Genomic DNA, 22,807 nt, shown 5'->3' on the forward strand with positions numbered 1-22,807 from the left:
CTTCCAACCAACAGAACACTTTCTGGCAAATGTTTACATTCAAGTCAGTTGTTCATATGATCTCACATGGCATCAGGATGTGGACTGAGGTTAGTGCACAATAACCTCAAGAAAGGCAAAGTAGTCACGCAATAGCCTTTAGGTATCTGCAGAATTCAAATACTGAAGTCCTTGCAGTCTTGACAAAACAATCAAAAGAAAAATGTTCCAGTCATGAAATGACTTTGCACATGATTTGTGTGTGCTCGCTGCCTTTTCTCTTTGTTGGACCCCGCTGAGCCGGGAGGACTTGGACAAGATCATTTCAACCCATTAATGTTCATCGTGGAATTTTTAAATTTGTTTCACAGTAAAAAGCAAACGGGGCAGCATGGTGGATTGGTGGTTAGCACTGTTGCCTCACAGTAAGAAGGTCATGGGATTGATTCCCACCTGTGACCTTTCTGTGTGGAGTTTGCATGTTCTCCCCGTGTTAGTGTGGGTTCTCTCTGGATCCTCCGGCTTTCGCTCACATCCCAGACATGCAGGTTAGGTGGATTGGTAACTTAAAAATTGTTCGTAGGTGTGCATGCGGTTGTGAATGTGTTTGTCTATATGTGGCCCTGTGACAGACTGGCGTCCTGTCCAGGGTGTGCCCTGCCTCATGCCCTGTATCTGCTGGGATAGGCTCCAGTCCCTGGTGACCCGTAATTAGTGGTTGAAGATGAGTGAGTGAGTGGATGTAACTTTAACTTGGATTCTTTTTGACAGCATGCAGCTGACACAACTCTGTATTTATAGCATTTTATGTCAAACATACCAACCAGTGAAAAATTAATCTGGAGAAATTTTTCCACAATAATCTGTATCAACTCTGTTTAAAGCTTTAAATTTGTGTTTTGTGACATGTTGATAATGTAGCCACATTTTTGCTGGTTTAAAAGTGGGTGAAAAGACATTTAGATGGCTATCTCCCAATTTTCAACCAAAAATCAATGTTGAAAATACATATTGTGCTCAATGGGTATATTCACCACTGAAAAAGGCCCTGAAAATATCCTTTCAGGGATGGACCCTGTGGTGGAGATGTGCAAAGTTGTCAGACCGTTAAAATGGCATACAGAGTTCCTCCAGTGGGGCTAGAATGTGACCACAGCTTAAATTGATTACCTGTGTGGACAATCCTGCCTGAAATCTGCCCGTGTTGGCAGGGAAGATTTTATAGTTTTTCAATGAGAAGGAAAAATTAACCCCAAAATGAATTCAAATAATAAACGTGCATCAGCATAGTCCTTTACTGACAGCTTTTGTACAAGATTTTTTTTTTTTTTTTTACTTGCATCTGAAATTCTTTTGCATCAATGTCAGGACAAATTCATTTGTAATTATTACACTCAGTGAATGATGAGATCTTTATTTTGATTAACTGCTTTTATTTGACAGCTCACAGAAATGACAATGACAGCAGACTTCCATATCTTGTAATATTTATCATGTGCCACAGATGGTGCAGCTACTGCAAATGTCTGTCTTTCATCTCAGCTGATAGGAATGTTTCCTCATTTAGACATATAATTGTTCTGATGCAATCTGAACTCAAAGCTACTTCCTTCCACTGCCTCCCAGCACCCTCAGAACGGCATGGTTCTGTCAGTGAAAAAGGGAATACTTAAACGTGATAAAGTGGAAAAATTTAAAGCTACAGTGTGTAGGCCATGGTGCCATCCAGGGGTGAGTTTGCAAATTGCGTTATGCCATCGCCGGTCACAGTATTGCTTCCTTTCATGTTTTCACTTCTTTCATCACAGGAATTCCTGCTCCCTTACCTCATCTTGTGATAAGTAATATGTATGAAAATGATTTTATGATTTTATAAAATGATTTTATGAAAATCTTCATAAAATGAAGATTTTCAAACCTGTTTGCCTGCATTAGCAACATGTATAGGGGAAGAAGCACTGATTTCCTCTTCTCTTTTCTTCAGTCTTCAGGCCGTGCTGCAAAACGCAAAAGGAAGAGTGAGCATGTCACTTCTGAACTACTGTAAAAACATGGCATTGCAACATGGCAGCCTGTGTGACTGGGCTGCTCCCATGTATATATGAAGAGCTTTTTCACTTCATAAAAACATGTTGATTTGTTGCTGCATGTAATTATACACCAATGAGGAATGCTATATTCCGTTTCTGCACATAAACAGCCCTAAACCTTGCATACCGCAGTTTTAATTGCTGTGCATCCAGAAAGTATTCACAGTGTTTAACTATTTCCACAATTGTGATATGTTACAGCCTTATTCCAAAATGGATGAAATTCATTTTTCCCCCTCAAAATTCTACACACAATACCCCATGATGACAATGTGAAAAACATTTTTGGAGATTTTTGCAATTAAAATAGAAAAAAAATAATCATGTACATAAGTATTCACAGTCTTTGCCATGAAGCTCAAAATTGAGCTCAGGTGCATCCTGTTTCCACTGATCATCCTTGAGATGTTTCTACAGCTTAATTGGAATCCACATGGAGTAAATTCAGTTGATTGGACAAGATTTACAAAGGCACAAACCTGTCTACATATAAGGTCCCACAGTTGACAGTGTATGTCAGAGCACAAAATAAACATGAAGTCAAAAGAATTGTCTATAGACCTCTGAGACAGGATTGTCTCGAGGCACAAATCTGGGGAAGGGTCCAGAAACATTTCCGCTGCTTTGAAGGTCCCAATGAGCACAATGGCCTCCATCGTCTGTAAATGGAACAAGTTTGGATCCATCAGGACTCTTCATAGAGCTGGCTGCCCATCGAAACTGAGTAATCGAGGGAGAAGGACCTTAGTCAGGGAGGTCACCAAGAACCTGATGGTCACTCTGTCAGAGCTCCAGCATTCCTCCATGTTGACAGGATAACCTTCTAGAAGGACAACCATCTCTGCAGCATTCCACCAATCAGGCCTCTTGAGCACTCTTGATCTCAGGCTGGGGAGACGGTTGATTTTTCAGCAGGACAATGACCCTAAGCACACAGCTAAGGTATCAAAAGAGTGGCTTCAGGACAACTCTGTGAAAGTCCTTGAGTGGTCCAGCCAGAGCCCAAACCTGAATCTGACTGAACATCTCTGGAGAGATCTGAAAATGGCTGTGCACCTATGCTCCCTATCCAGCCTGATGGAGCTTGAGAGGTGCTGCAAAGAGGAATGGGCAAAACTGCTCAAAGATACGTGCACCAAGCTTGTGGCATCATATTCAACAAAAATTAAGGCTGTAATTGCTGTGAAAGGTGCATCAACAAATTTTTGAGCAAATGGTATGAATACTTATGTATGCTTGATTTCTTAGTTATTTTTATTTTTAATAAATTTGAAAAAAAAACTTTTTTCATGTTGTCATTATGAGGGGTTGTGAGTAGAATTTTGAGGGGAAAAAATAAATTCACTCAATTTTGGTATAAGGCTGTAAGATAAAATGTGAAAAAAGTGAAGTGCTGTGAATATTTTCCAGGTCCACTGTACCTTAGATGCACTTTGTTGTTTTAAAAGCTGATTTACCTTGGCTGAACGGTTGCTTCTGTTCAGGAAGACCAAAGCACTGTCTGGGTCCCATCTTCATGATCTCGAGCATATGGTCTGAAGCACACAGTGGAACTGTTTTTATGGTGTGTCCAAATCCACTTTGCTGCTAATCTGAGTGAAAAGTAGGGCACAGGGGGCAAAAGTGTTATACTTAATCATTTACAGTTATTATTCATAGGTGTATTTTAGGCAAAATATCAATTAAATCAATAATTTTGTCATCTCATTTCCTCCAAGTACCATGTACTGGACCTAGGAGCATTGCTATTCAGCTGGCAGACTCAGTGAGATGAAACAAGCCTGCTCACAAAAAGCCAATGTGCACAGCAGGTCATGTATGAATGTAGCATCCACCACAGCTTCCTGAGCTGAAGCAGTTGAGTGCTTTGTTCCTGGAACATGTCATCTGGCTACCAGATGTGCTCTGTACCCCAATAAGACCAGCCCATGGCCAGCCCCATATCGGTGCTTCCCCCCAGCAAACCCAAGGAAGAATGAAATCAGTGTAAAAATATGGTACAAACCAGAGTGATTAAAGATTTGCATCTTTTGATTAGTTTTTAGATTCTTTTTTCAATTCAGTTTTGTATTTTAATGGATGAAGAGCACTGTGTGTACCACCACAAAGTACATGCAGAGTGAACCCATTCTGTAAGATGTATCTAAATATTGCGCTCTTTAAACAGCATACAGACTTTTGTCTGTCCTCAATTTTATCAGATGGTTGGGGGTGGGGGGTGTAGATGAGTTCAAAAAGCATACAGTTTATTTATGTACTTGTGTATTACAGTTGACAGATTGAAATGTAATTTGCTACCTTTTGACTTAGTGTTGTTTGTGATTCAGATCACCAGGTTGCTCTATAGCATCCTGAGAATTTATGGGATCCTCAAGAAGCTGAAGGACATCATAGGCAGCCTAATACACATGTACTGTGAGTTGTATGCAGAGTTGGGGCAGAATCTCTGTCACTCCCCCTGTTAATACAGGTATTCGTCAGGGGTGTGTTATGGCTCATACACTCTTCAGCACTTGTGGAAACCAACAGTTTCAGTGCCTTTGTTGGTAAGAAAACGTTTACTGACCTTGATTTTTCAGATGATGCTGAGATCTTTGTAGAAACAGTGGATACCCTGATTGTAGCAGTTGAGCCGTTTAGTGAGGAATCTTCTGTGTCTTGGACTCAGCCATCACAAGTACATCTGTACACAATAAAAGTGTCCACATTGAAGAGACACTCACTTATCTTGGCAGTGACATTCATGTCTGTGGGTCTTCTGCCTTTGTGACTGAATGACACCTGGCAAGAGCTAATGTACAACTCCAATTCCAATGAATGTCTTTTCACAATTCCTGTGCTAGTCAGACGACGTCCCGGATAAAACAGAGCATCCAGTTTGGAAATGAACGGCACATTCCACTGTTACAGGAGTTTTTGTCATGGAAAGAGGAGCGGAGGCTTTGCACGTCGCGGCGGTGCCGCATGGCGCAAAGCAACGCCATGATGAAGCCTCATGGGACATGTTCTGGCATGCCCAGGCACATCCACAATTTCTCGGATAATCACTCGATGGAAAAACCACCGACAGCTGTCTGAACGCCATCTCAAAGCCGTCCTGTGAGACCAAAACGGAGGTGGTTTTGTCTCGCTCCAGTAGCAAATCCATCGTGACGCGCGAAGCCTCCATGGTGAGATGCTGAAGAGCTTCGCTCGTTCATGTCCACGACATATACATATTGAATTTGCATAAATCTAAAAAAAAACATTTTCACATTGTCATTATGGGGAATGGGGAATGGGGAAAAATGAATAATGTACAACTCCAATTCCAATGAAGTTGGGACGTTGTGTACAATGTAAATTAAAAACAAAATACAATGATTTGCAAATCCTCTTCAACCTATATTCAATTGAATACACCACAAAGACAAGATATTTAATGTTCAAACTGATACATTTTATTGCTTTTGTGCAAAATTTGAAATGGATGCCTGTAACACGTTTCAAAAAAGCTGGGACAGTGGTAAGTTTACCACTGTGTTACATCACCTTTCCTTCTAACAACACTCAGTAAACATTTGGAAACTGAGGACACTAATTGTTGAAGGTTTGTAGGTGGAATTTTTTCCCATTCTTGCTTGATGTACGACTTCAGTTGTTCAACAGTCCGGGGTCTCTGTCGTATTTTGCGATTCATAATGTGCCGCACATTTTCAATGGGCAACAGGTCTGGACTGCAGGCAGGCCAGTCTAGTACCCGCACTCTTTTACTATGAAGCCACGCTATTGTAACACGTGCAGAATGTGGCTTGGCATTGTCTTGCTGACATAAGCAGGGACGTCCCGGAATATGACATTCCTTGGATGGCAGCATGTGTTGCTCCAAAACCTGGATGTACCTTTCAGCATTGATGGTGCCATCACAGATGTGTAAGATGTTCATGCCATGGGCACGAACACACCCCCATACCATCACAAATGCTGGCTTTTGAACTTTGCACTGGTAACAGTCTGGATGGTCTTTTTCGTCTTTTTTTTTCCTCATGATGTCCATGATTTCCAAAAACAATTTGAAATGTGGACTCATCAGACCACAGCACACTTTTCCACTTTGCGTCTGTCCATTTCAAATGAGCTCAGGCCCAGAGAAGGCAGCGGCGTTTTGGGATGTTGCTGGTGTATGGCTTTCGCTTTGCATGGTAGAGTTTTAACTTGCACTTGTAGATGTAGCGACGAACTGTTAACTGACAATGTTTTTCTGAAGTGTTCCTGAGCCCACGTGGTAAGATCCTTTACACAATTATATTGTTTTTTAATGCAGTGCTGCCTGAGGGATTGAAGGTCACAGGCATTCAATATTTGTTTTCAGCCTTGCTGCTTACATGTAGAAAGTTCTCCAGATTCTCTAAGTCTTCTGATTATATTATGGACTGTAGATGATGGAATCCCTAAATTCCTTGCAGTTGAACATTGAGAAACATTGTTCTTAAACTGTTGGACTATTTCTTCATGCAGTTGTTAACAAAATGGTGATCCTTGCCCCATCTTTTCTTGTGAACAGCTGAGCCTTTTGGGGATGCTCCTTTTATACCTAATCATGACACTCACCTGTTTCCAATTAACCTGTTCACCTGTGGAATGTTTTAAACAGGTGTTCTTTGAGCATTTATCAACATTCCCAGTCTTTTGTTGCCCTATCCCAGCTTTTTTGAAATGTGCTGCAGCCATCCATTTCAAAATGAGCAAATATTTGCACAAAAACAAAAAAAGTCTATCAGTTTGAACATTAAATATCTTGTCTTTGTGGTGTATTCAATCGAATATTGGTTGAAGAGGATTTGCATATCATTGTATTGTGGTTTTATTTACATTTTACACAACATCCCAAGTTCATTGGAATTGGGGTTGTAGTTAAAAGGTCACTGGACAGCGATGTTGCAGTAGAATGAAGGTTATTAGTGTCCTAAAGCTTCCTGTCTTACTGTGTGGTTGTGAGACATGCAAATTAACCAGGATCTTTTTTCCCCTCCCCTCCCCGGGTAATGATGAAGCGTTTAGCAGGCTGGCATCGTTAAATAGGTGGCTGGCGCAATTTTGTAGACAACAAAACTTTAGCTTTATTGATAACTGGCCTTCATTCTTGGGCCGCCGTGGCTTGCTGATGCCGGACAGCCTCCACCCTACTGGGATAGGTGCCACCATCTTGTCTGTGAACATAGATAGAGCAATACAGGGAGGGTAACATTAGGAATTTACAGCAGGCCACGGAGCAGGTGATTAGAGACCCTGCAAGGCTTATGACAAATGTGGATGTGGAATCCATTAGCTTAGTGGGGAAATTAGCAGAAAATCCACTATGGTGATAGTGCAGTTTATCTGCCAGGGAGGGAAATTCAACAAGTTGAGACTATGGCCTGCTTCATTAGACGTGTCCATAAAAATCATAGAGGGATATGCTTTGCAAACTTAATCCCCATTACAACATTGGATGATGTTGAAATTGAGGATGGCCCAATGGTTGTTCCAGTAATAGCAAAGATTTCGTGTCTGCTACCTACAACGCGCGTGGAATGTCTCATGGGATGGTACGAGGTCTGTTAGAAAAGTATCCGACCTTTTTATTTTTTGCAAAAACCTGATGGATTTGAATCATGTGTGCTTGCATGAGCCAACCTTGAACCTTCGTGCGCATGCATGAATTTTTTCACATCTGTCGATTGCGTCATTTGCTGGCAAGTAGCATTTGTGTGAGGTCATGTGTAGTGCTCTCGACGGATTTTCATTGTAAGGAAAATGGTGGAACAACTGCAGCAGCACTACTGCATCAAATTTTGCCAGAAACCGGGTGACAGCCAGGTGGAAACCATTTGGAAGATTCAGACGGCTTTCGGTGACGATCCTATGGGCATCGCACAGATTAAGGAGCGGTACAACTGGTTTAAAGACGTCCGCACGACGGCGGAGAACGAGCCACGTTCCGGGCGGCCATCAACACGCTGAAATGACCAGGTCATTTCCAAAGTGAATGCTGTGGTGATGCGGGACTGTTGTGTGACTATCCAAGAAATTGTGGAAGAGGTGGACACCAGCACTTTTTTGGCACATTCCACTGTGACAGAAGATTTGGCCATGAAAAGAGTGGCGGCGAAATTCGTGCCAAAGCTGCTAATGGCGGAGCAAAAGCACCTCCATGTTGAAGTCTCACAGGACATGCTGGACTCCGAAAAATGATACCCACCTCTTCCACAATTTTCGGACAGTCACACGACTGAAAAGCCACCGAAAGTTGTCTGAATCTTCCGAATGGTTTCCACCTGGCTGTCGCCCAGTTTCTGGCAAAATTTGATGCAGTAGCGCTGCTCCAGTTGTTCCGGCATTTTCCTTGCAATGAAAATCTGTCGAGAGCACAACACACGCCCTCACACAAAGGCTGCTTGCCAGCAAATGACGCAATCGACAGGCGTGAAAAAATTCACGCATGCACAGGAAGGTTCAAGGTTGGCTCATGCAAGCACACGTGATTCAAATCCTCCAGGTTTTTGCAAAAAATAAAAAGGTCGGATACTTTTCTAACAGACCTCATATATATGCTACTCTGGAACCACCCCTAAACCCAAACAGTTCAACTGCCAACCCCACTGAGGTCCTTAGTCTAGGTCTCATTAACATAAGATCACTATCCTCAAAATCATTGTTGATCAATGATCTAATTATTGATCATCACTTAGATATGATTGGGCTATGTGAAACCTGGCGTAAACTTACAGCTGTCCTCCCCTCAAATGAGACCTGCCCATCAGCATATACATTTAGTCACGTCCCTCGTAATGCAAACCAAGGGGGGAGGTGTTGCTCTTATTTATAGATCTAGATTTAGCTTATTAGCTGTTGGGGATCACAAATATAACTCATTTGAGCATCTGATTCTCCGCTCTGCTCAGGATATTACACATTGTCAAGGTCAGAAGAATAAAAACCAGCCGTATTGTCACTGTACGTATATAGGCCTCCTGGCCCATATACTCAATTATTACGTTTCCAGTTTCGCTGCCGTGTTTAGTGGAACAAGAAAACTTATATATCACTATGGCAATGCATCAACTCCTCAACTAAGACTGAATTTGAAGCTAAACTGCCTGATGTCTTAGCCCCACACTTAGCAAATACACAATCAGTAGACAGTCTTGTGGATAGTTTAAACTCAGTGCTCAAAACTACACTCTACATGATTGACCTGTGTTAAAACCACTCTCCCTCAAAACACAGTCACCTTGGTTCAATGATTACCTGCGTGACCTCAAACATAAGGCAAGAGGTCTAGAACGGAAATGGCTTCGTTCAAAATTAGACGTTTTCCACCTTGGGTGGGTGATGCTATCTTAGACTATAAGCATACATTACTGGCTACAAAGCAGACCTATTACTCTGATTTGATCAACAAAAACAAGAATAACTCAAAGTTCTTGTTCGACACGGTGGCAACACTTATTCATGGACAACCACCTGTAGTTTGCTTTCCTTTTACAGCACAAGATTTCCTGGATTACTTTGAGAATAAAATTGAAGACATTAGGTTAAACATATCCCAGCATGCCCTAACCCCACCACTAGGCCCTGCTATTGAGGTGGGCGCCATTACTGAGGTATTACCTAGATTTAAAGAATTTGATAGTATCTCACTAGGCATGCTGATGAAACTCGTAATGTCAACAAAAAGCACAACCTGTTCATTTGATCCTATACCAACAAAACTGTTTAAGGACCTGTGGCCCACTCTTGGGCCGACTGTACTGGAAATTATTAATCTTTCTTTAACTTCTGGATCTGTTCCTAAATGTTTCAAATCTGCAGTGATTAAACAATTACTTAAGAAACCTAATCTTGACCCTAGTATATTGAAAAACTTTCGGCCGATATCAAATCTATCATTTTGCACTAAAATTCTGGAAAAAAAGTGGTGTCACGGCAGCTCATGGACTATCTTACTGAGAATAATCTCTTTGAGCCACTGCAGTCTCCTTTTAGAAAATATCATTCCACAGAGACGGCTCTCACTAAAGTGGTGAATGATCTTCTGTTTACAATGGATTCAGACACCACTACAGTTCTGGTGCTGTTAGATCTCAGTGCTGCATTTGATACCGTGGATCATCATATTCTACTTGATAGGCTGGAAAATCATTTTGGGATTACTGGGAGTGCCCTTGCATGGCTGACGTCATACTTGACCAGTCGTTCTCACTGTGTTTTGTACAGTAACACTACCTCTAACCTTAGTGACATGAAATTTGGGGTTCCACAGGGGTCCGTCTTAGGCCCCCTGCTATTCTCACTTTATATAGCGCCCCATGGGCACATATTGCGGCATTTTGGGATTACCTTTCACTGCTATGCTGATGATACTCAGTTATACATGCCGATAACTGCTGGTAATCGCGTTCACATAAAATCACATAAAAAGAGAGTCCTTGCATCAGTGAGAAGTTGGATGTCTAGCAACGTCCTACTTTTACACTCTGATAAGAGTGAAATGATGGTTCTTGGTCCAGTGAGACATCGGCATCAAATTGACCAGTTAACGCTTAGCCTAGGCTCATGCCAGCATCAATTTGATCAGCGTTAGCTGGTCATGCTGGTTGTGTGTCATACATCACACTGACAAAGTGAGGAACCTTGGGGTAATTTTTGATCCTACATTGTCCTTTGACCTCCACATTAGAAATATTACGAAGACTGCTTTTTCCACCTGCAAAATATAGTGAAGATTCATCCCATCCTGTCTATGCCTGATGCTGAGACCCTGATCAATGCATTCATCTCTTCTAGATTGGACTACTGCAATGTTCTATTTTCTGGTTTACCGCAGTCTAGCATTAGGGCTCTCCAATTGGTTCAAAATGCTGCACGTGCCTCAATGTTGAGAACCCCAGTCGCTGGAGAACGTCAAGGGAATGCCCACACTTAACCTGGCTACAGGTATACCTTCAAGAGGGGGAAATGGATCGGTTATCTTCCTGGGTGGATTCGATACAGGACCCAAAGTAGTTCTGTAGTGTGATGGAAGAGACAATGCATGTCCGAGTTCCTGTACCTGACTTGACCTGACATCCTGATCTAAGTGTTTGAAGAGGAAAGCAAAGGCTGTCAACTGTTTTCTTCATGCTTTGTGCTGTCTCTCTCCTGAAAAGTCTATAACTGTCTTCTGTTTGTACCTTCAGACCACAGTACAAATGTCAAAATAACAATTTAGCAGCAATGAAATGAGCTAATGGTGAAAGCTAAATTCAACTGGAGAACTGCCATTGCTAAGAATTATTTCTGCCCTGGTGGTCTGCATGCATCAAAACCTCAGTGATGTACTAAAAGCTGAGTGCATAGCCAGAAGTTAAGATCTTTTGAATGTTTTCAGTTTTGTTATATGTCACATCTCCAAGATGAAGTCATCCTGTAAACTGCAAATTAGAGTTTGGCATGGAAAGGTTCAGTGTTCGTTTAAGTGTTGTAACATCTGGTTTCCCCCTTTGTTAAAGAGTGTGTGGCTGTGAAGGGGAAAGCTTTGTTTTCGCCACTAGTTGACCCTAAACAGATATTAGGGATGAATTTCACATCTTACTGCATGCATTAATAGACATACAGTATCATATATTGGAAAATCACAGCCCTTTCTTCAAAACCTTTGAACAAAATTAGTGATCAGACACTGCTTAGATATGGCAATACACAAGAGCAACAAAAGGTTTTGTAAACCCATGTACCACGTGTTGTCATATAGCATCAAACAATGAATCAGTGAGGCGGAAGTTATACCAGTTGACAGAGCTTCAAGATCATCAAGAATCACTGCAAAAAAACCATTAACAAATTCTTTGCAGAAACAGTTATCACGTCTTATTATTACTCCAACTGCTCTCCTGACAATGCCAAAGTACCATGTCTGAAAACATGAAGAATAGAATATAGACACTGTACTGTCATCATGGATAAATCAAGAATGACATAGACCTCCTTGAACCTCCCCAAATTCCCACAGTGTAAAACAAAATCTGTTGTTTTTAAGGTAAAAACAAGAAGATATGGTTGTCAGAATAATTCTGTAAGAAGTGTAAAAATACATACCTTTCCAGAAGAACCTCTAAATTTTACAGTATAAAGCTGTTGTAATTTACAAAAATTGCATTTTAATTCAGTATATCCAACAGCTTTTTTTTAATTTATTTATTTATTATTTTTTTGCAAATCAACATTATCCATCTGCTTTCATGCTAATTATTTCCATAGAATTTAAATGCACTTGTTAATTGAACCAATGAGGTTTTGTTGCGCTGCTCCCATTTTACTTAGGGCCACCAATGGGGTTTGGCATGAGAGTCACATGTCATTCTGGTTTTTCTAACACAACACCAGCAGAATAAAGTAAATGGGCTTTGCCAGCCTTGATCAAAGTATATTTTGCTTGGAAGACAAGCACACTGTGCAGCTGTGCAGTCACACAATAGGAACTACTCTGAAAACATGACTTGTACGTATGTCATACTGCATATATGTTTACTGCATTTTTACAAAATATGCTAATATGAGGAGTTCTGAAAAAATCATGTTTAGAATAGAGCAGGCTACATATCAATAGGATAAAACATTCTGTAGTTCATTAAATTTTCATACTAATTCACTGAATTACTGGTTTGTCTCAAGCCCCTTTCATACTGGGGCTGCTCCCAGTTGCGTCGTGCTTTGTTATGACGACACTGCGTGGAAGCAACCTAGTGCCGAGACGATGCAGCTCGGTGCCACAACAGCACGAGGGGGGCAAACAAAAATTACACGTTTAATTTTTTTGTGTCCTCTGCTCGATGCAGAATTAAGTGGTTTCAGTGCAAGTCAGAGCAACAGGGTGGTACTCAGCATGACTAGAAGCCATACACTCAGAAGACAACGTTACCCGACACCAATTTATGATTCCTGTTGTGTTCCATTGTTCCCGAAGCTGCAGCTCTTTTTCTGTGTGGAGCTGTCTGGTGAAGAGAGGCACTGTGAGGCAGCAGTAGCTTCTTCTCTCATAAATGTGTTTAAATAAAATCCATAAAAGTCCTGCTCACAGACTGATTGCCATAGACATCCAGTAAAAAGTCCAGACATCTCCAGTCCACTCACGGACGATCAGTTGATGCGTGCACATGTGAACAATTAAAAGAAAGAAAAAAACTGTCTGGCTGCAGGCAGATAGTTCCTTGTTCTCCCCTCAAACTCTCTCATCACTGTGTTAAAAAAAAGGACAAAAAAGGACATAAGTCCTGCTCACAGACTGATTGCCAGAGACAGGACATGTCCACATCAACTATAACTTCAGACATCTCCACATTTACTCACGGACGGTTCGTTCGAGCGCACATGTGAACAATTAAAAAAAAAAACTGTCTGGCTGCAGGCAGTTATGTCCTTTTTTGTCCTTTTTTAATACTGTGATGAGAGTTTGAGGGGAGAACAAGGAACTAAGTCCTGCTCACAGACTGATTGCCAGAGACAGGACATGTCAACATCAAGTAGAAATCCAGACATCTCCACATTTGCTCACGGACGGTTCGTTCGCACGCGTGCGCATCTTGCAGTCAAAGGAGGAAAGATAAACTATAACAGAACTCAGAGCGCAGACCTGCAGCTCAGCACAAGAACAAATATAAACTAGAAGAGAAGTCAGAGTGCACAGTCTGGCTGCAGCCAAACTGTGCACTTTGATTTCTCTGTGCAGAGAACCTGCAGGCTGCGTTCTCACCTCCTCTCTGCCCCCTGCTGCGCGCACCGGATGCATATTCCTGTGTTGTCATGACGCAACAGGAAGCAACTGGGAGCAGCCCCGGTGTGAAAGGGGCTGTAGCTGAAAACATTCATTGTGCTATACTCAGTCCCAGTGTTATTATTAAAGGAATAGAGTGGATCTGAGACAGGCAGTGAAATCTGCTCCCATGGTGGAGATTTCACAGACTAGTAACTAGTGGCTAGTCACAATGACAAATATTTGACAGTGACAAATATGTAGGACTGCTTTTTTGCATTTACGCAATATCTCTAAAATTAGAAAGGTCTTGTCTCAGAGTGATGCTGAAAAACTAATTCATGCATTTATTTCCTCTAGGCTGCACTACTGTAATTCATTATTATCAGGTTGTCCTAAAAGTTCCCTGAAAAGCCTTCAGTTAATTCAAAATGCTGCAGCTAGAGTACTAACGGGGACTAGAAGGAGTGAGCATATCTCACCCATATTGGCCTCTCTTCATTGGCTTCCTGTTAATTCTAGAATAGAATTTAAAATTCTTCTTCTTACTTATAAGGTTTTGAATAATCAGGTCCCATCTTATCTTAGGGACCTCATAGTACCATATCACCCCAATAGAGCACTTCGCTCTCAGACTGCAGGCTTACTTGTAGTTCCTAGGGTTTGTAAGAGTAGAATGGGAGGCAGAGCCTTCAGCTTTCAGGCTCCTCTCCTGTGGAACCAGCTCCCAATTCGGATCAGGGAGACAGACACCCTCTCTACTTTTAAGATTAGGCTTAAAACTTTCCTTTTTGCTAAAGCGTATAGTTAGGGCTGGATCAGGTGACCCTGAACCATCCCTTAGTTATGCTGCTATAGACTTAGACTGCTGGGGGGTTCCCATGATGCACTGAGTGTTTCTTTCTCTTTTTGCTCTGTATGCACCACTCTGCATTTAATCATTAGTGATTGATCTCTGCTCCCCTCCACTGCATGTCTTTTTCGTGGTTCTCTCCCTCAGCCCCAACCAGTCCCAGCAGAAGACTGCCCCTCCCTGAGCCTGGTTCTGCTGGAGGTTTCTTCCTGTTAAAAGGGAGTTTTTCCTTCCCACTGTCGCCAAGTGCTTGCTCACAGGGGGTCGTTTTGACCGTTGGGGTTTTTACGTAATTATTGTATGGCCTTGCCTTACAATATAAAGCGCCTTGGGGCAACTGTTTGTTGTGATTTGGCGCTATATAAATAAAATTGATTGATTGATTGATTGACTAGTCTCAGAAAGCATTCAGAAACATTCTGCTCATGTTTTCCAGATATTCACTGGTTCAGGCCGATGACAATGAAGTCTGCTCTACCAGGTAGCAAAATAAAATAAAACCGTGCAACCATAATATGACTTAAATATGCACATTGCTACATAATTTGTCTTTTTTTCAGTTTGCAACTGACCGACATATCTTTGTGGCTCCAGTGGGGTTTGAACATCAGACGTGTCTCTCTCTCCCCTCTAGTCAAGCTACTAGGAACATCCTTCCTTCCTCACTGTCATATTGCATTTCCCATGCACACACGCAGGGTGAGAGGGCATTTTCTGACATGCGTTTCTTCTCTCCTGGCACAGCTTAGTGGTCTTCCTCCTCTCCTCCACTCTGATCCATGCCTCTGGAGAAAATGGTTAGTGGGTGAGATTCTTTTCACTCCTTGCTCCTCAACCACGATTCATTCATACACTGTAAACCCGAACAAGTTAGCAGAACTCAGAAATATTGAGGCAATAATTGCCACAAAATCTTTGAGGTCAGAAACTTAAAAGTCAATTGTTCCCAGAACATGAATGTTTAGATTACATCCTACTTGTACCTCATGATTAAAATTAAATTAAATTGTTCATTAAGTCCCTTCAGCTGCTCCTTTGTTTTTCACTTGGGGTCATCACAGCAGATCTGAGGTGTATCTGCATGTTGAGCTGGCACAACTTTTACACCACATGCCCTTCTTGATGCAACTCCACATTACATGGAGAAATCTGGCAGAGGTGGGGTTTGAACTGGTGTCACAGACCAAACGGTCCGCTCCGAAAGTTGGCCTGCCCTGACTCCACTGTGCATGAATCATTTCGGAGCTCAGCCGCTGAGAGAGTCTCTTCACCCAAAGTGATCAAATGGATTAAAGGGATTATTAACAATCAGATGACAAAGTAAAACCTCTTAAATCATTCTAAAGTCAGTTTTAAGCATAAATGAGGCGTTATTCTGTGACGCTTTGAAATGACCGACGCGCAGTGAATGCATCAGCTAGCAGCTTGTGCAGTCGCAGCGCTCTGATCGCTTCCTCCGTCTTTTATGATGAAATAATGCCGAATTTATGTGGAAATGATTGATGTACAAAGTTATGCTTTGAAGTTTTGCTTACTTAATATACAATTAGTTCAAGTCAATCAAAAATTCTGAGTTTAATTTATTGACAAAGCAAGGCCATATTACACAAACTTGAAATATTTAAGTAAATAGAATGTTTTTAAATCTTTTTAATTAATTTGAACACTTGGGGTTTACAGTGTATGTGTGTTTTCATCTTTTGTTTGTTTCCTCTCCCCCTTTTGAGTTATTTTCATTTTTTTTTAAGCTTTTCTTTTTTCCTTCACACTCCCTCTCCTTTTCTAAACCCCTCCTGCTCCTTCACGGCATTAATGGTACCTGGTACTTACAGTTTTCCACACTGACCACACTGGTGTCAGTCTCCCACTGCATTCCACTTTACACTACTTAGAAGGCACTTTGTCTCCATTCATAACCAGATGGTCATTGTAGACTCGATTCGGGTGCTCATAGTTATCACTCATGTGCAGTGTTTTATGTTTTGTTTTTCTTTTAACCTCACCATGTTTCATCGATTTCCTGTCTTCTTTGGACTTTCGCTAGTTTTTCTTTTCTTTTTTGTACATTAGTGCTCTGACACCTTAGCCAAGCTGATTGCCTCCTAGTAACGACCCATGCCTTTGACACAGTCTGTGTGAAAGACTGTGTTTTCAACTGTCTGAATCTTTTTGTAATAAATTGAACATTTTTGACATCTGACACGTCATTTTCTGCATGGGAGTCACTGTCTGTCTGATAATTTGTGTTGTGTGGATGGTTGTTGCCTCCATGCTGTTATTACATCAGCAGTTCCGCTGAAATGGGTCAGATTGATGCCAAACTCTGCCAAAACGTGGATTATAATCATCTTCCCAACTAGGCATTTTTGAGTTGAAATTTTGTGCCACTGTCAAGTGCAGGCCAATTTCTTTCTGTTATGTATGTCTTTGCCACCATGATTGTTTGGTCTTGCTAACATCTCACAACACTTCAGCATGGTTGCTGCTTTCAACACACATGATCAGTTAAATCCATCATGAGTCACTGCTTCACATCATCAGCCACATCAGTCACAAAATAAACTGAATAATTATCAGTTAATACCAAAAATGAAATAACTACTTCCTTATGTTAGTGTGTACACTGTAATCATGATCGTCACTGAGGTTTTTTAAATGCTTATCGCAAAGCGTTTTGTTTTTTTTTTCTTTACGACAAGCAAGTTTTATAAGTCTGTGGACAATGATCTATGTGTTACAGATACAAATCAGTTTCCTTGAATCCATGGAACTTAACCTCGTAAAACTTGCTTGTCGTAAAGAAAAAAAAATGCTTTGCGATAAGCATTTAAAAAACCTCAGTGATGATCATGATTACAGAATACACACTAACACCCCCGCCCCCATGATGAAATCCACACATCCAGCGGATTCGCTGAGTTTTCACAGCCCTGAGTTTATAACCGCTAATGAATAGTTGCTGTCGAGTGCAGATAAAATTGTCCCAGATCCATGCCAGATATGGGCTGTAAATGGTTGGTCTTTGCAGATCTGGTTAAGATCTGGTCCGGGTCTGTTCCAGAACTGTAAAGTGGAGCCATGCCAGATCTGGGCCAGGGTGCAAAAATTGTCTGGACCGGATCCGTTTTCAGGAATGGTACCAGATGTTGGACTACATCCGGCCCGGATCCATTTGCTGTCTGGGATTAGTCCTTGGCTGCGGAGCCACTTAGGAATGCCAGCATCTACAACCATGTTCCTCCATGTACAACTGGAGTTGTGTCAGGAAAGGTATCCAGGGCAGGCCCGCCGATAGGGGGGGACAAAGGGGTCTGCTGTCCCGGGCCCAGGGAGAGGGGGGCCCACAACTGGGCCCTCATTAAATTGTGGATTTAAAAAAATTGTCAGAATAGTCCTATTTGTGGAAAACTATTATTATCACATTACAGTTTTTTATTTGTATTCTCCTAGTTGTCCTTGAGAAATAGTGATCATGAACCCTCCCACCCCAAACACAAAAATGGTTTGGCCTGGATCAGCCTTTGATGTTGTTTTTAATTTGGTGCTGAGAAGGTGCGCAGGTCTGCAATCAGTATGTCTGGTAAACTTAAGTCCGGTGCCCACAAAAGGAAAGAAAAGAGAAAAAGAGAAGAGGAAAACAAAGGGTTGAGAAATGCTCTAAACAAATATTTTTAAAAATGTGCCGACAGTGATGCTGGGACGAGTGGAATAGAGCAATGTAAGAAGTGCAGCCAAACTTGTAACGCAGCCTAAGTGACCAGCTCTAATGTTAACGGCCATTAGCTTAGCTTGTACAGAGCCTGACAAAACACGTTATCTTTGACAGAAACACAGAGGAGGGAGAGCGAGCAGCAGGCAGGTGTGAGGAGTCAGGGTACGGGTGACGGAGAAGAGAGAGGCGGGTTGTGTCACGGTGGGCAGAGTGAGGCTCCCGCAGACGGAGAAGAGAGAGAGAAAGAGAGAGAGCAGGAGCTGTCCACTGAGCAGGAATCAGAGACTGATTATCAGGCACAAAATTTCAGCGATCCTGCATTATGGCCAACTACAATGACCGACTCTGATAGAGTGAAGCTCGTACATGTGATGGCAAAATGAACGCCTTTTTCAGAGAGAGCAAAGGAATTGCAGGCAGATGCAGAGGGCAGGGAATTTCCCAACTATTGGATGTATTCCACATCCCACAATGGACGGGAAAAAATAGATAGGGACTGGTTAACATATAGCAGCTCAAAAAAGCCCTTATTTTGCCTCCCATGTTTGCTGTTCTCTTTTGAAGTAGAGAAAAAGTCAGCAAGTGCCCTAAATTCAAGAGATGGTATGGTATTATCCAATATAAAATATAGAAAGCTGTATGAGAGATTTCCAGAACACGAAAGGAACCGTGCACACAAGAACTGATACTGAAAATGGAAGAACTTACAGCATTCTGTCCTTCAGACCTCAGGAATTGACAGCCATCAACAAAAAAACATAAAAACAAAGCACTACTCAAGCGGCTACTGGATGTGGCACTCTACTTAGCCTCCAGGAATCTGCCATTCAGGGGCAGTACAAGTACACTGGATCAACCAGACAACGGAAATTTTCTTGGTATAATTGAGCTGCTGGCAAGATATGACACTATCCTAAATGACCAGGGAAAAGGGAAAGAGAGTGCAAGCGCATTACCTTTCACCTAAAAGTCAGAATGAATTTGTTGAACTTTGTGCTCAGCAGGTCCTAAACACTATTTTGAGAGAAAGGCAAGAAACAACCTTCTTTTCCATTATGTGTGATGCAACCCCTGATGCATCACACTTGGAGCAAAATGTAATGTTGCTGAGGTATGTCAGTCAAACCTCCCCTGACAGCAGGTGGGAAATAAATGAATGTTTCCTTGAATTTAAGGATTTTTCAAAAAAAAAAAAAAAAACAGGAGAGGAAATCGCTATAATGGTGGAACAATCACTAAGTGAACATGGGATAGATATAGCTGACTGCAGGGGCCAGTACTATGATAATGGAGCCAACATGGCAGGAAAAGCAAACGGAGTGCAAGCTCGCATACTGAGTAAAAATCCCTTGGCTACATACTCACCGTGTGCATCTCACACGTTAAACTTAGTTGGTGTCCATGCAGCCCGAGCCTGCCCAGAAATTGACATATTCTTTGGCTTCATAAATCAGCTATACAAAGTCTTCAGTGGCAGCCCTCACCGATGGGAAATCTTACAAAGTGTTTTGGGTCGTTCTCTGCACAGCTTGTCTGACACACGATGGAGTGCGCAGATAGAGGCAGTGCGCCCAGTGGCAAAACACTTACCCAGTGTGATCCAGGCATTAGACACCCTCATGACTACAGGTAACCTCACCAGTGAAGCCAAAGCTGAAGCACAGGGCCTAAAGACCTACTTTCAGTCCTTCAATGCAGTTTTGTTCCTCACGTTTTGGGTCAAGGTGTTACAATGCATTGAGGACAGAAACCTTACCAGCCAGTCCTCTGCCATCTCACTTGATGTACAAGCTGCCAATATAAAAGAACTGGAGCAGGAGATTGTCTGCATACGTGCATCATGGGACAGTTTGCTGACAGAGGCAACTGCTGTTGCCATGTCCATGGGCATCAAATGCCAGTTAGAAATGAGACAAAGAGGAAGCATTTCTTTGATGAGTCAGAAAAGCAAGGGACAGAGGAGCAAAGTCCAGAGACCCTGTTCAGAGACAGAGTGTTTCATGTTGCAATGGACAGCATAATCTCTGAACTACATGTACGGTTCTCATCAATGCAGCAGATATGTGATGAGTTCTGTGTCCTGTGGAAATTCAGGGATATGCCAAAGGACAGCATCAGTGCATCATGCTCAAAGCTCTGTGGGAAATACAAGAATGACCTCACAGACTCCCTTGAAGACCAAATTCAGCACATAAAGAAAATATATAGTGCAACTTTTAATGACAATCTTGGACCTCTGGATCTCCTTAATGCCATATACACAATGGGACTACAGAGCATTTATGGAGACCTGTGTGTCCTGCTGCGCATTTTCCTGTCTCTGCCTGTGACTGTGGCTGGAGGTGAGCGGGCCTTCAGTAAAATGAAGACTATAAAAAACTACTTACACTCTAACATGTCCCAGGAGAGGCTGAACGGTTTGGCAATGCTCTGCATAGAGCATCAACTTGCCAAGAAACTGGACTTTCAAGACATTATAGATGATTTTGCCACAAGGAAAGCTCGGCGCATGGCATTTGGAGTTTAAATCTAAAAATCTCCACCAATGGTAAATATTAATTGATTTATGAATGTCAGAATTCCAGTACATATGAAGAGTTTATGTGGTAGTTTGTTAATGTATTGTCAATGCCTGTCACTTTTTTATGGAGAGGAGAGGAGAGGAGAGGAGAGGAGAGGAGAGGAGAGGAGAGGAGAGGAGAGGAGAGGAGAGGAGAGGAGAGGAGAGGAGAGGAGAGGAGAGGATGAGCAGATAAGAAGAGAAGAGAGGAAGACAGCAGAGGTGAGGAGATGAAGACAGGAGAGGAAGAGCAGATGAGAAGAGAGGAAGACAAGAGAGAGAAGTGAGAAGGAGCAGAGGTAAGGAGAGGAAGACAGGAGAAGAGAGGAACTAATGTCAGTTGTGAAATGTTCATTTGGTTTTGAAGTTAGAGAACTGACAATTCTAGCATGACATTGAACTGATAAAGTTTTCATTTAAAGTTTGTTATACATGCTTATTTACTGTATTATCAGTTGACAAAGAGAAAATTCTTCAAAATAAAATGCCTAATTTATTCTTTCCTGGTCTATTTTTCCTGCATGTACGAGAATAAGAATTAGAAAATGTGTATGAACAACTCTTAATAATATCTTAATAATATTAGCAGCTCTTTGTGACAAGTATATAAATGTCATATTTAACTAAAATCTCAGCTGCCATGGAGAGCTAAGATTTTCCCCTCGTATAGAATATCTTATTTATTGCATTATCACAATATATCAAACATAACTGGTGATGTTTGATGTTTAGTGACAAAAAAAACCCGGCGGTGGTGGAGGGGAGGGCCCATCCAACATTATCTTGTCCCGAGCCCAGACAAGACTGTCAGCTGGCCTGATCCAGGGTACACCTTGTGCTAAATCCCAATGCAGATCTCCACTGGAAACACCTTGGTCACCCAAGCAACTGAGAGTAGTCAAAAGCTAACCCCAACCCTAACCCCAAAAAAAAGAGATAAAAATCACTACTATAGGGTAAATTCATATGATGTACGTTCAAAACTATACACCTCTAACTATGTTGGTTTGATACTTCAGGGGAGGTGGTCTAGTGGTTAAAGCATTGGGCTTTAGACAAGAGGATCCTCTGTTCAAATCCCAGCCTGACTGGAAAATCCCTAAGGGCCCTTGGGCAAGGTCCTTAATTCCCTAGTTGCCCCCGGTATGTAGTGGGCACCTTGCATAGCACAGCCTGACATCGGGGTGAATGTGAGGCATTGATGTGTAAAGCACTTTGAGTATCTGATGCAGATGGAAAAGTGCTATATAAATGCAGTCCATTTACCATTTGCTTCAGCATATTGCAATGACACCGAAAGTTCTCTCTGTGCACTCTGAAGGTACTGTAAATTGATCATGAGACTGCATTAAAAATGAATAAAAATGTCTTTGAATTTCAATTTTGTATAAAGATTGAAATTGCCGTAAAATATTTTTTATAATATAATTACAGAGAATACCACTTTCATCCCTGAATATGTTAATTGTGAGTCACTTTTGTGCAGATTAAAGTTACTAACTGGGACTCCTGTCTTTTTGCGATGAAGAAACGAGACTCGTCCTCTGTTCTGTTCACACAGCTCCAAACGTTGCGCGGCTGTCTGCCAAGTCAAGTTAGAACGATAGAGTCCAGTCAGAATTAATAAATTCAAAGTGAAACACTGTTTAAATCAATTGACACCTCTTTCCAAATGTTGTAATACAAAAAAAACGCAATTGATCAAAACATTTTTTTTTTCCTTCCAAAATGAGATGTCCTGTGCTGACGTGCAGCAGCCGGCTGAGGTCAGCTCAGAGGTATGGAGAGACATTCATCCCAAAATGTGTGAAAGGAAATGGTTTTGACTAAAACTACAGATTTTGTTTATTTATTTTTATTT

At 41.7% G+C, this 22,807-nt stretch overlaps 1 long non-coding RNA gene across 1 annotated transcript; it reads left to right on the forward strand.

The window, feature by feature from the left end:
• Window positions 1-229: 229 nt before the first annotated feature.
• On the forward strand, window positions 230-21,447 carry LOC117511555. Its single transcript, XR_004560962.1, has 3 exons — window positions 230-239; window positions 7,285-7,289; window positions 21,272-21,447. It is a non-coding gene; the product is annotated as an uncharacterized LOC117511555 (long non-coding RNA).
• Window positions 21,448-22,807: the final 1,360 nt, after the last annotated feature.

Source organism: Thalassophryne amazonica, chromosome 1 (assembly GCF_902500255.1).
Source record: "Thalassophryne amazonica chromosome 1, fThaAma1.1, whole genome shotgun sequence".
In the NCBI taxonomy this organism is placed as follows: domain Eukaryota; kingdom Metazoa; phylum Chordata; class Actinopteri; order Batrachoidiformes; family Batrachoididae; genus Thalassophryne; species Thalassophryne amazonica.